Source organism: Theobroma cacao, chromosome 2 (assembly GCF_053813885.1).
Source record: "Theobroma cacao isolate CCN51 chromosome 2, ASM5381388v1, whole genome shotgun sequence".
NCBI classification, from domain to species: domain Eukaryota; kingdom Viridiplantae; phylum Streptophyta; class Magnoliopsida; order Malvales; family Malvaceae; genus Theobroma; species Theobroma cacao.
The window spans coordinates 4,991,911-5,005,306 of NC_142640.1; the positions used below are offsets into that span (position 1 = coordinate 4,991,911).

Sequence of the window (13,396 nt, forward strand, 5' to 3'; positions counted from 1 at the left end):
TGTCGTGACTTGTTTATTTTAAATGATGGAGTCGGTAATCTTTTATTGGAAAATTATTCGAAGACTATCCCAACGCTTTGGTGAAGTCTCGAAATTCTCCTCACCTAGAGATATCCCCGGAAGAACTCGTCTCTACGAGCTCCTCGGGGAAATCCCATCATCGGGATTCCCGCGCCATTTGCAAAATAAGCGTGGCATGCAATGACAGTATAAAATGATGGTATCTATATGCACGCGTTTAGTGATTGTTTAAAAATTTTGATTATTTATTTATTATTTTTTATTTATATATATACTTTATTTTTTGGTTATTTAAATCCATGTTTGTTGTTGGTCAATTTTTTACTTGTTTACAAAGCTTATCTAAATAATTAATTAATTAACTTTTAAACGATTAATTTAACTTTGTTTAGTAATATTTATTTGAATTAACAAAATCTTTCTACATATATTATTTTCTAATAATGACTATTTGACTTAATGGGTTTTGAAATTTAGAGTTCAGATTTATCTCGACGCTTCGGTGAAAATCCGTCTCGAATTTCGTACTCGGAAAACATCCGCCCGAAAGAGGCAACTCTTTGCCCCCTTTTTGGCGGTAATACTCAAATATTTTCTTCCAATTATATTATTTATTTATTTTTTATTTTATTATTATCTTTTAATTTTCATATTTTATATTTTTTTATTTTTTATCTTAATATTATATAATATATATATATATTTGCATCATAAATTACTATTATTATTATTTATTTTATTTTTAGATTTTTAATATTAAATATAAGTGCCCATATTATACAAATATTTATTCCCTAAAAAAAAAATAAATGCATTTAAATTAAAAATGGGCTAGACCCAAGCAAAACAAAAAGGGTTATACCTTGTTGGGCTGCGATTGGCCCAACTCGGCGACCCGTGGGAGCCCAAATCCAGCACCCCAGCCTGTTTCAGGAAGCCCGCACGATGAAGTCCAAAACGCACCGTTTTGATGCCTGCGAAGCCGCTCAAAACGACGCCGTTTTGCCTGGTCCTTCCAGCTTCTGCTTGCCTCTCAGAAACGACGCCGTTTTGCCCACGAACCCTAGGTATTTAATCCCCTTTTCTCTCTTTCTCTCTTCAGTTTCACTCCTCACTTTTGCTCTCTAGCCGCGGCGCCCTCTCCCTTCTCTCTAAAAATCTTCTTCTTCTCTCTTCGCCGGCGGTCTCACTCCTCTCAAATCTCTCCCTTCCGTCGGTCTCTCTCCTCCCAGATCTCACCGGCTTCCTTGCACCTCTTCCCTTCCGATCGACCTCTCTCCTCCCAGATCTCAGTCTCCCGTCGACCTCTCACCTCTCCGATCTCACCCCCCTTTCCTTGTTTTTCTTTTTTGTTTCTTTTTCTTTTGTGTTTTTTTTTGTTGTGTGTCTAACTTCTGGCTTCTTTGTTTTTGCAGGGTTTTAAAGAGCCGGGTTGTCTAATTTTTTGGACAACCCGGCGAGGGGGGGTTCTGGCACCCCCTGGAGTTGGTGGCCAGAACCCCCCATCCCGCGTAGTGGGTGGGGGATGGGACGGCGACGGGATGGCTGGGCGTACGCCCAACCATCCCGATTTTTTTATTATTATTTTATTATTTTTTTTTATTTTTTTATTTTTTTATTTTTTTTATATATATTTTTTTTATTTATTGTTATTTTATTTATTTATTTAATTTAATTTAATTTTTTATTTTATTTGAGTGTCTACAATTTTCACACAGGATATTCACTTCACTCTTTATTAATTAGTGGTACTAGTTAATTAAGTTTAAAATTAAGGTGGAAGTTTTCCATTCAAGAAGGATGAGAATAGAGCAAGGGCCCGAGCTGGTTCATTGCTTGGAACGTAATGCCCTGCTCCTCTTACGGTCACAAACGTAAGATTCTGGTACCCGACTGCATACCCTCCAACCTTAACAAGGAAAGGAAATTGAGTTCATACTTGGTTATATATATATTAGTATTGAAAAGCTGATTAACAGAATCGATTAAAGCAATTAGGAATGAAAGTAAGGCCATGTTTTACCTCACCATCGGTGTACCAGGGATGCTAGGGAGTCTCAACTGATATATGATCTATTTTTTGGAGTTGTTCTATTGCATATTTAGTTGATGATGCCGGCACTCTGCCATCTGCATCTCCACTGCAGAAAAGGTTCAAACAATTGGAACTACCTATTAATGGATTCAGAGCAAAATTTAAACATCAGAGACTGTTTACCTGTAGAGCCAAACGTTTATCCCGCTAGCCATCAAACGCTAAATGGTGGGCAACACTGTTAAGGGTGAGTCCCCCCAAGCTTGATTAATGCTGCGGCTGTGAAAAAATACCCAAAAAACTTTTCTAGTGCTTGGATACCATTCACAGGCTTTTGTTCTTCAGTATTTGAATAAGGCAGCTTAATACCTGCATGACTGCCATCGATATGGAATCCTAGTGAGATTTGATGTTGGAAAATAGTTTATTTTATAAGGTTCAAACATCCCATATTATCAAGATATATAAAAGGTGAATGTTTTATATATGAAAACCAACTACAAGCTTATTGCAAGTAAGGAAAATAAAGTGGGTTTGTGTGCACACAAGATTAGGTCAAACCTTTAGAAATTTCAAAATTTTCCTCTTGTTTGCTAATATATAGCCTACGTGACTTTTTGTACCTTGGCTTTAATTTTTAAGTTTTTCCCACCTTTGATTAAATCAAGCTCATCTTGGAGAATTTGCTTAACTGGAGTTAGAAGTTAGAAGACTAAAGCCTTAAGAAGTTAGAGGATCGAATACCAAATGCCAGAGTATATTAAAGGCTTAGTAACAAGAGCCATGTGCAAGTCATGTGACTATTTAATGTAAATATATATATATATATATATATTTTACTATTTTACCATTCCACTGTAAAGTAATTATGTAGTTAGCCTAGTCATTAGTCAGTTACTTAAAACAAACTATTATAAATAGTTTACTGGTGATATTTTCTTCCTTTTAACGAAGAATGAAAGAATTTCTTCTTCACCATCATTTTGCTCTCTTTTCCAGCCTTTGATTAAATCAAACTCAAACTCTACCATGCTTACTTGGTTCTCCTAGTTTTGCTCAATATTTATCCTGGTTTTGCTCCAACATTTATCTGACTTAGTTAAATGCTGACCAGGTTTTTCTCAACTCCTTAATCTGGTGCAACATTCACCTTATTTGGTGTAACGTTCACTTCCCTCCATGCCTATAAATACAGCCTCACACCCTCACTCACAACACACACCAAAGCTTTTCTTTTCTTAAGCTTTCTCGACTAATTTCCTCTGCCTTCTTTCTTCTCTTAAGCTTTCTTTGCCTTCTCTCTTTTCTAGCTGGGTTTTCACTTTTCTGCTGTTCTTGTCATCCCTTAATTGTTTGTGCAAACTATAAGGAATGGTCTATTGAATCTTGGAGGATAACTGCTACAGTCCTTTTGCATCGAGTTTTATACTCTGAAAGGGCGAAAATTTTCCTAAAAGATAATGATACCACGCCTCAGACCAATTACTATTTTTACTTGTTTTATTTTCTTTTGTTGCTAATTTTTTTAACATTCTTAAGGATAATGGATTCCCACGTTGATAATACTGCTGCCACTGTTCCTAATGTTACCTCTGTCCCTACTGCCACCACCACTATCAACGGTTCCCCCATAGCTCCGACTCCGATAACCATTCCTCCTATGCCTTTGGCTTCATATGCCAAACCATTTTCAGATATTTTCAAAATAGAAATCTTTGATGGTAGAAATTTCAAAAGGTGGCAAGAAAGGATTTTTTCAATCTTGATGTTCATGGGGTCGCTTTTGCATTAATTGATTTCAAGCTAGATGATGTCAAGATGTTGGAACCATGGATGCATGCAAATAAGGTATGCAGATATATAATCATTAGCACACTTTCTAATGAGTTGTTTGATGTATATAACCTTTACAAAGAAGCAAAGCAAATATGAGAGTCAATGATAGCCAAATACACTGCTGAAGATGTTGGGAAACAGAAGTTCGTGATTGACAACTTTTATCGCTGAAAGATGACAAATGATAAGGACATTAAGAGTCAGATCAATGAATACCACAAGCTGGTGGATGATTTGAAGGCTGAAAAAATCAACTTGCAAGAAGAGTTCGTTGCTGGGTTGTTGATTGAAAAGCTACCAGAATCCTGAAATGGATACAAGCAACAACTGAAACACAAGGAAAAGCAGTTGTCACTTGCAGATTTGATTGTGCACATCATCATTGAAGACACAACCTGCAGGGAGATTAAGGCCTCCAAAGCTAAGGAAATTACAACTAAAGCCAATCTGGTGCAAGGCAAAACCCAGCGTCAATAAAGGTACCCTTACAAACCTGATCATAAACTCAAAACTCATCATCCCACCTTTAAAAAGAAGAGTAGTTGTTTTGTTTGTAGAAAGCCAGGGCATCATGTAGCACAATGCAGGAAAAGAGCAAAGGGAAATGACAAACCTGTTAATCCAAGAGGCAACTTGGTCAAAGTAGATGAATCCGATGATATGATTGTTGCGGTCATTTCACAAGCAAATATGGTGGCTAGTGTGAAGGAATGGGTGGTAGACTCAGGTGCTACCAGGCATATTGGTGCAAACAAAAATGCCTTTACCTCCTATACTCTTGTAGGGGAAGGAAAAGAGAAAATACACTTTGGTGATTCTCGAACTGCTCAAGTTCTTGGTAAAGAGAAAGTCCTTCTCAAGCTCACATTTGACAAGACCCTAGCTCTAAATGATGTTCTTTATGTTCCCAATATAAGGGCAAACCTGGTATCTGTGGCCTTATTAGGCAAGGTTGAGGTGAAAGTGTCATTCGAATCTAACAAGATCGTGATGACAAAAAATAATGTATTTGTGGGTAAGGGTTATTGTAATTAGGGACTCTTTGTACTTAACATTTCTAATGTTTTGAATGAAAATGGCAATTCTTCTGCTTACATGATTGACTCTGTTGATTTATGACATGGTAGACTAGAACATGTTAGCATTCCTTATATTAAGAAAATGTAATCACTGGGTTTAATTTCTAGTATTAAAAATGGATGCTTTAATAAATGCGAAATATGTGCTGAAACAAAATCAACTAAGAAAACTTGTATTTCAGTAAATAAGGAATCTAAATTATTAAGTTTAATTCATATAGACTTAGGAGATCTAAAACAAACTGTGACTAGAGGTGGTAAGCAATATTATGTTACATTTATTGACGATTATTCTAGATTTACTAAAGTTTATCTACTTAGGCATAAAGATGAAGCTTTTGACATGTTTATTAAATATAAAGCTAAGGTAGAAAATCAACTGAATAAAAAGATAAAAAGAGTTAGATCATATAGAAGGGGTGAATATATACCGATTAATGATATTTGTGAAAAAGAATGAATAATTCATGAAATTACTCCATATTCTCCTGAATCAAATGGTGTAGCTAAAAGAAAAAATAGAACATTAAAAGAAATGATGAACTCTATGCTTATTAGTTCCAATGCACATGAAAATTTGTGGGGTGAAGCTTTATTATCTGCATGTTATATTCAAAATTGAATACCTTATAAGAAACTGGTAAAACACCTTATGAATAATGGAAAGGTTATTCTTCTAATTTAAAATATTTAAAAGTATAGGGGTGTCTAGCTAAGGTAATGCTTCCTGAATTTAAGAAGAGAAAAATTGGTTCTAAGACATCTGATTGCATGTTTATTGGTTATGCTGAACATAGTGCTGCATATAGATTTATTGTATTAAAAAGTGATGTTCTTGATTGTAATACAATTGTTGAAACAAAGAATGCTGAATTTTTTGAGCATATTTTTCCATTAAAAGCTGATACAATTTCTCATGTATCTTTTAATAAAAATGATTTTAAAATACAAAATGATGATTTGAGAAGGAGTAAAAGTCTAAGGAAGGAAATTTCTTTTGGTAATGATTTTTATACTTATCTTGTATATAATAATTTTTTAATTTATGCTGATGCAATTTTTTCTAAAGAAAGTTTATTTTGGAAAGAAGCCATACAAAATGAAATTGATTCGATTTTACAAAATCAAACTTGGGAATTAGTTGATTTACCACCTAGAGCCAAACCAATTAGTTGCAAATGGATTTTTAAAAGAAAATTTAATCCTGATGGTTCTATTGATAAATATAAAGCTAGATTAGTTGCAAAGGGTTTTACTTAAAAACCAAATATTGACTATTTTGATACTTTTGCTCCAGTAACAAGAATTGCATCAATTCATGTTTTATTTGCCTTAACTTTAATTTACAAACTTATTATTCATCAAATGGATGTAAAAACCACTTTTTTAAATGTTGATTTAGAAGAAGAAATTTATATGGCACAACCCGAGGGATGTATTCTTCCTGGTCAAGAAAACAAAGTTTGTAAATTGATTAAATCATTATATGAGTTGAAACAAGCACCAAAACAATGCAATCAGAAATTTGATCAAGCTCTTGTTAGTAATGGATTTTCTACTATTGGAGTTGATAAATGTGTGTACACAAAAACTGTTGATAGTGGATGTATGATTATTAGCTTATATGTTGATGATATGCTTATTTTTTGTACATGCATTGATGTGGTCAATAAAATAAAATGCTTTTTAGCTTCTAAATTTGACATGAAAGCTCTGGGAGAAGCTAAAGTTATTTTGGGTATTAAAATAATGAGATGTGATAGTGGCTTAATACTAACATAAGAGCATTATGTTGAAAGGCTACTTAAAAGGTTTGGACATTTTGATGTCACACCTGTGAGTACTCCTTATGATAGTAACATCCGATTAAAAAAAAATACAGGTGATAGTGTAGCTCAGTTTGAGTATGCACAGATTATTGGGAGTCTGATACATTTGATGAATTATACTCAACCAGATATAGCTTATGCTGTATGTAAATTGAGCAGATATACACAAAGTCCTAATAGGGATCATTGAACTGCCTTGAGTAGGGTGATGAAATATTTGAAATGCACCATAAATTATGGTATTTTATATAATGGATTTCCCATTGTATTAGAAGGATACAGTGATGCTAACTGGATCTCAGATTTAGATGAGACAAAATCTATAAGTGGTTATGTATTCACCCTTGGTGGGGGTGCTATAACTTGGAAATCAGCCAAACAAACAATAATTGCTAAATCTACAATGGAGTCAAAATTTGTTGCTTTAGAGTTGGCTGGCAATGAGGCTGAGTGGTTGAGAAACTTCTTAGCAGATATTCCGTTGAGAATGAAACCAACACCTTTTGTGTCCATGCATTGTAATTGCCAAACGGCAATAGCCATTGCAAAGAATAAAACTTTCAATGGTAAAAATAGACACATTCGTTTGACACATGGTGTAGTAAAGTAGCTGCTTAGAGATGGAATTATATCCATTAATTATGTGAAGTCAAAGCTGAATTTGGCCGATCCTCAAACTAAGCCTTTGGGAAGAAAATTAATTAATGTTACATCTAGGGGAATGGGACTTAAGCCAAATGAGGAAATCAACAAATAATAGTAACCCAACCTATGTGATTGGAAATCCCATGAATTAGGTTCATATAGGAAATAACAAGTTATTTGTTGATAAATTAATGCACTATTGAAATTATTGTCCCTCATTTAGTGTGTAAGTAGTGCAAAACTGCAATGTAAGAGAGGTTGAGTTAAATTTTTAATGCATTCCATATCCCTTTTGGATCGTATATTATACTGCAGTATGCACTTGATGGAATCAACCTATATAAGTGTGGAGTGGGGCCGCTCCTATGAGAATTATGGTAAATTCTCTAGAGCACTTATAAATAACCAGGCACACGCATGGCCTATTTGCGCAAAATCGCGTTGAACAGCAAAAATTATGGAGGTGTAATGCGATTGATGAAAACTATATTTCACATAAAGAATTTTGGTTCATATAAGTTACAAATTTCACCAAAATTTTGTTATTTATATTTTATTCTTTCTATGGGTGGTTCATAGCTTAAAAAGCACCAGTCACGATGCATTACACTCAAATGAAATTTAATCCAACGAAACTTCTTCTAAAACCTTATGAAATATGTCAAAGATTGTTGAAAAATAGTGTATTTCATAAGATTCAAACATTTCATATTGTCAAGATACATAAAAGGTGAATGCTTTATATATGAAAACCAATCATGGGCTTGTTGCAAATAAGTAAAACGGAGTAGGCTCATGCGCACACAAGATTGGGCTAAACTTTTAGAAAATATACATGTGGATTGTGCCTAAGTGACTTTTTGTTACACAAAGTTTTATACTCCGAAATGATAAAAATTATCTTTAAGGACAGTGATACCACGCCTCAAACCAATTACTATTTTTACTTGTTTTATTTTCCTTTGTTGCTAATTTTTCTAACATTTGCATGAAGAGATTTTTGTACATGATGAGTGTTGAGGTAGAAATCAACGTAATTTTCTGAACATGGATCGAATCCGCAGCCCTGTTTCAAACAAAAGAATGAGTTGAAAATAACATGGCACTGTTCTGCTATATGTCCCAAGAGTCATTCATAAATGCCCGTCGTGTTTTGTTAGATAAACAGAGAGGAGCACAGAAGTTGTAGATGTCGTTGTTGGAGAGATGCTTCCCAACTTCACCATCGTAAAAGTCAGAGTCTTCTGAATTTTTTGGGGAAGAAAAACTGCAACTCGAAGTAATTCCCTCATGAACTTCATCTGATATAAGAGCATGCGTCCAAAAGAAATCCTACATCCCCTTGTATGAAGTTTCAGAGTCGATTAATGCATTACCCATCTGAAAATAAAATATAATAACACTTCCTTGTAAGTTTTTAAGAGACATATTTGTCTAGTATAATAGTGTAATGGTACAATTCTGTATAAAATATACACAAGCTTAAATATTAAAAAGAATTCTTGAATTATATTTATTTATGATATTAAGCTTTTATTTTTATTATATTTAATTTTTTTATTTTTTATTTATATAAAATATCAATAGACATTTTTTATTTACTTGATATATAATGTGATTTAATAATGAAATCATATGGTAACTTACGTGATAACATGATAACTCATGTTCGAGGTGACTTGGTATTATAACATCACCACTGCAACTACCACATGCTCGTATCATCCGTCATAGTGAATAAAAAGTGACTACTTTATTTAGTTTAATAACTGTTTCTTTGGCCGTCAAATTAATTAATTTCATTTAGGTCTTGGGAAAGTAGTAAGATTAATTAGAGCCGATTCAGACAACTTACAGCAATTCCTTTTAACTTGATGACAGAATGGTTTGTGTTTTGATTATTTTGAAGGATTTTTTGTGCCAGCTGAGGGACATAATGCCCAGCGTAGCTCTCTCCAGTTATGAAGAAATCTCTATATATTTTTATATTCAGGAAACCTTTCCAGCCAAATAATCAGGACAGTATACTTATCTTCCGCTGTTAGGCTATCTCCACTGCGATCATAAATATCAGATGTTGTATTTGAATAAGAAAATCCAACACCACCCGGAGATTCCAAGAAGAGAATATTTGCCACTGTTTTGGTCAAAATGAATGAATATATGTTTAATGTAACGATGGAAATCTCGTTTATTATGGAATAATAACAAGTTTTTTTTTTTCTAGTGAGATTCAAGTAATTAGGGCGGGATTCACCTTTGTTCCATGCATATTCGTTGTAGGAAAGATTTTTACCATCAGGATTAACTCTAAATGGTCCTAGTTCTAACATTGCCCCATTGCCAAATGAAGAACAACCAGGTCCTGATGAAGATTACAAAAGAACATAGATTAGAACGATTTTTACCTTTGTTAACCATAGAAAAAGTTTAGTATTTGGAAATATCTCAAGGGTAACGAGAAAAGTTTTTACCTCCATTAAGAAAAAACAAGAGGTTTCGTGTCAGGTTTCTTCCGAGACTCAACAAAATAAAAGAAGAGTGCCCTCCCAGTTCCAGGATCAACAGTCACATCCCCCGAGAACTGACTGAAGTTGAATCCATCAAGTTGGCCTGGCAGAGCATTCATTTTGTCGGCATCCTTCAAGCCATCTTGACGTCCGACATAAACATTTGAAATTTTTGTATCCTTAAGACAGAGAAGACATGTACACCCCTTTCGATCGTCGAGCCTTGATGAATTTATCAAGAGGATCAAATCTTGTCCCCCCAAAACACAGTCCAAAGGGCACAAAACACGAAAAAAGAAGACAAAGACAAAGAGTGTGGCCTTCGTTTTCTTGTGGTGCATGCTTCTTTTGCATTGAACGTTGCTTGTATAAGCAGCAAAATATGAAGTCGCAGTTGGTTTAGTGATAATCTGTTTTTTTTTTTTTTCAACTGTTGGCGGTGGAATGAAATAATGATGGCCCCGTTGAATATGCAGCTTGGTGATATATATTCAATCGTTTGTTGATATTTCATTAGTGCTTCATCTTAATCTTATCAAAGCTTACGGCTAAAATGGTAAATTGGAACGGATGGCTACTAATTGGCCATCTAAATCTAGACAAGATAAACAAGTGCCAAAAGAATACACAGAGTAGGAAGAAGTGAGCTTATCAGTTAGCTTGAGCCAAATCCAGCAAATGCTTTGTCTCTGCTGCACTAGAGTTGTTGGAAGAAGTTGGATGCCTAAAAATTTGACAATGGCAAGTCGTTTGCCTTGAAATTTCTAGAGGTGTTGCACTAATTACTGATATATATGGTTAGAGAAAGACTTTCTCAGTCTTTTTCCCTCTACTGTAAATGTGTTGTGAGACCTGTCCTCCATTTCTTTTCCTTGGAGATTATCTGTTCATCTTCAATCTGAAAATTAAACCCTAGCTTATTACTTTCACAACTTATTTTTCTTCTAAACATAAGAAAGAAAAAGTACAGCTTGATATAATACCAAACTATTGAAAAATAAAAATTGGAAATTTAACTTTATTAAATAATAAAAAGCAAGCTTTTTGCATTTATATGGAACAATATGTTATGGTTGATATCAAAAAACAGATGTTCAAATCATTAAGGATTATGAAACAGTAATGCAGAGAACTTAGAACAAAGTTAAGAGGAAAAATGACTTTGTAGACATCGAGCTGATCATTAACTCAGGAGAGATACAAGCATTTTTGTACACAATATGCATGATTAACACTTGTGCAATAACACCAAGTGCTTAACAAAGCATTATAGTTAACATGCAAAGCTTACACGTTCATAAACATCAAGAGCAGCATAGGTTCTGGTTTATTAAACCAGTACAGCAAAGCAAAATGGACACATGTCCACTTCTTGATTCTGAAAGCACTCCAAAATATAATTCAAGCTAGTTTTTATCTCAACACAATATTCGAATGAGTAGTGTGAACTTTAACCATTTGTTTATCCTTAACCAGATAGTAGGATTTTACTTTTGAGTATCTGTTTTTCAACAAGTAAAAAGCAAGTACTAAAAGCAGGAACTAAATTGGTGTTCTACATAGAATGAGACTGCCTATAACATGGTCATGGCGCATTGTAGATCATAAACGATGTTAAACAAATGACAGCTACAACACCACAGAGAAACCCAGCCCAGACCCCTCAATGAAGTACAAAAGTAAAAGGCTATGACTTGTAAATACCATAAAAATATAGATTTGCAAAACCAGCATCCGATCGCCTTTCATTCACACTGAATGAAGCCCAACTCAGACGAAAAAGCTGCTCTGTATTTGGCATTAGAGAGACATGGAAGCTTTGCAAAACCTTTTCAGCTGCTGCACGTGAGTAAAACTCAATGAAGCCATATCCTTCAGACTGACCAGTTTGCTTATTGCGTATAATCCTTACAGAAGAAACCTGGATTTTGAAAGACAAAATGTCAGTAAGCAAGGGCATAATGATGATGACAAATGAACATATTTACTTAGGAGAGCCTGTCATCTGGACAAGTCAAGTAAAAAGCTCGAATGGTAATCGCATTACACATCAAGAATATAATCTGCAATGAGAGGCTATCTTCCAAGAAACTAAAAGTAATGAAATCCTTTGCAAAATTTCAACTTTCCATAAAGAGTAAAAGATAAAAAGTCTTTTCTGCTAGGAATATTTTCAAGTAACACAAGCCACGAAAAGAAGAAAGCTTTCTACAAGATCATGGGTACATGAAAACTTTCTCAGAAATTAATACCAAGATGAGCTGAGCACTTTCTTTAAGATGGTGTCCATAACTTCACACTAACACATAACCATCTCAGTAACTGCTGAATCCAAATCAAGGGAATTCTGTTTCATGAGTTCAGCAATGAGTTATCTATGTCAAAGATCTTGTGAACAAAAAAGTCTATTTGAAAGGCTTAGAGTAGTCTGTGTAGCAGGGAAAATTGCATTTTAAGCGAAATTGATTTTGTCATCTGGCCAACCCACCTAACACCCAATATGAAAAGACATTGCATTTCTAGTTTTAGAACAACTTGAGACACTGGGTTTTTTATAATTAAATCACTTTTCAACTGATCATGTTCATTACATGAGATGTGAACTGACTTAACCCAAACCTAATCCTCTAGACAGTAGACACTATAACATAAATGGACATTTCACATTTATCCAGTACTAATATATTATGGCAATCACAATAGTCTGTTCAGCTTAAAGAAACATTTTTTTTGTCTATGCATTAACCAACTTTAATGTTCTTGTCAAAAAGTTTAGGACACAAATGTAAATTACCTGCAACATCTACAACATAACGGTTAAGGTTTCATATAACCTTAATCGTGATTTGTGCTGGTATAGAGAGATTAATTTACTAACAAAACTGTATCATTAAATGAACATCTAAGAAATTTGTATCATTCATATTTTGACTAAAGCATGAAAATTTTTTATGGTTTCATGGCTGACTAATCCCTTGATAAGCATACCATCGTGGTCAAATGTAAGCTGTTAGATTGATCTAGAATATTTTATAATTTAAACTTGAATCTTGTAAAATTTTCTGGAATCAATTTTGAATTTTTATTGTATGGATAATACTAGTTTTAGATATATGACGTCAGACGTATACTCAAGCAATTAGATTATCAAAATTGTAATATTGTATTTAATATGTTGGATGTTAAATTTCATTAGGTCACATTCAAAGATGTCGAGAGTAGCTTTTCATCAAGTAAAAAGCAAGTACTAAAAGCAGGAACCAAATTGGTGTTGTACATAGAATGAGGCTGCCTATAACATGGTCATGGAGCATAGGAGATCAAAAGTAATGTTAAACAAATGACAGCTGCAACACCACAGAGAAACCCAACCCAAGCCCCTCAATGAAGCAACAAAAGTAAAAGACTATGACTTGCAAACACCATAAGAACATAGATTTG

At 34.1% G+C, this 13,396-nt stretch overlaps 1 long non-coding RNA gene and 1 pseudogene across 1 annotated transcript; both read right to left on the bottom strand.

Moving 5' to 3' along the window:
- Positions 1 to 1,792: 1,792 nt before the first annotated feature.
- Positions 1,793 to 10,296, bottom strand: LOC18607904 (serine carboxypeptidase 1-like; annotated as a pseudogene).
- A 1,189-nt stretch (positions 10,297 to 11,485) lies between these two features.
- LOC148763952 (uncharacterized) lies at positions 11,486 to 12,459 on the bottom strand. Its single transcript, XR_016024594.1, has 2 exons — positions 12,208 to 12,459; positions 11,486 to 11,876 (listed from the first exon to the last, which is right to left on the bottom strand). It is a non-coding gene; the product is annotated as an uncharacterized LOC148763952 (long non-coding RNA).
- Positions 12,460 to 13,396: the final 937 nt, after the last annotated feature.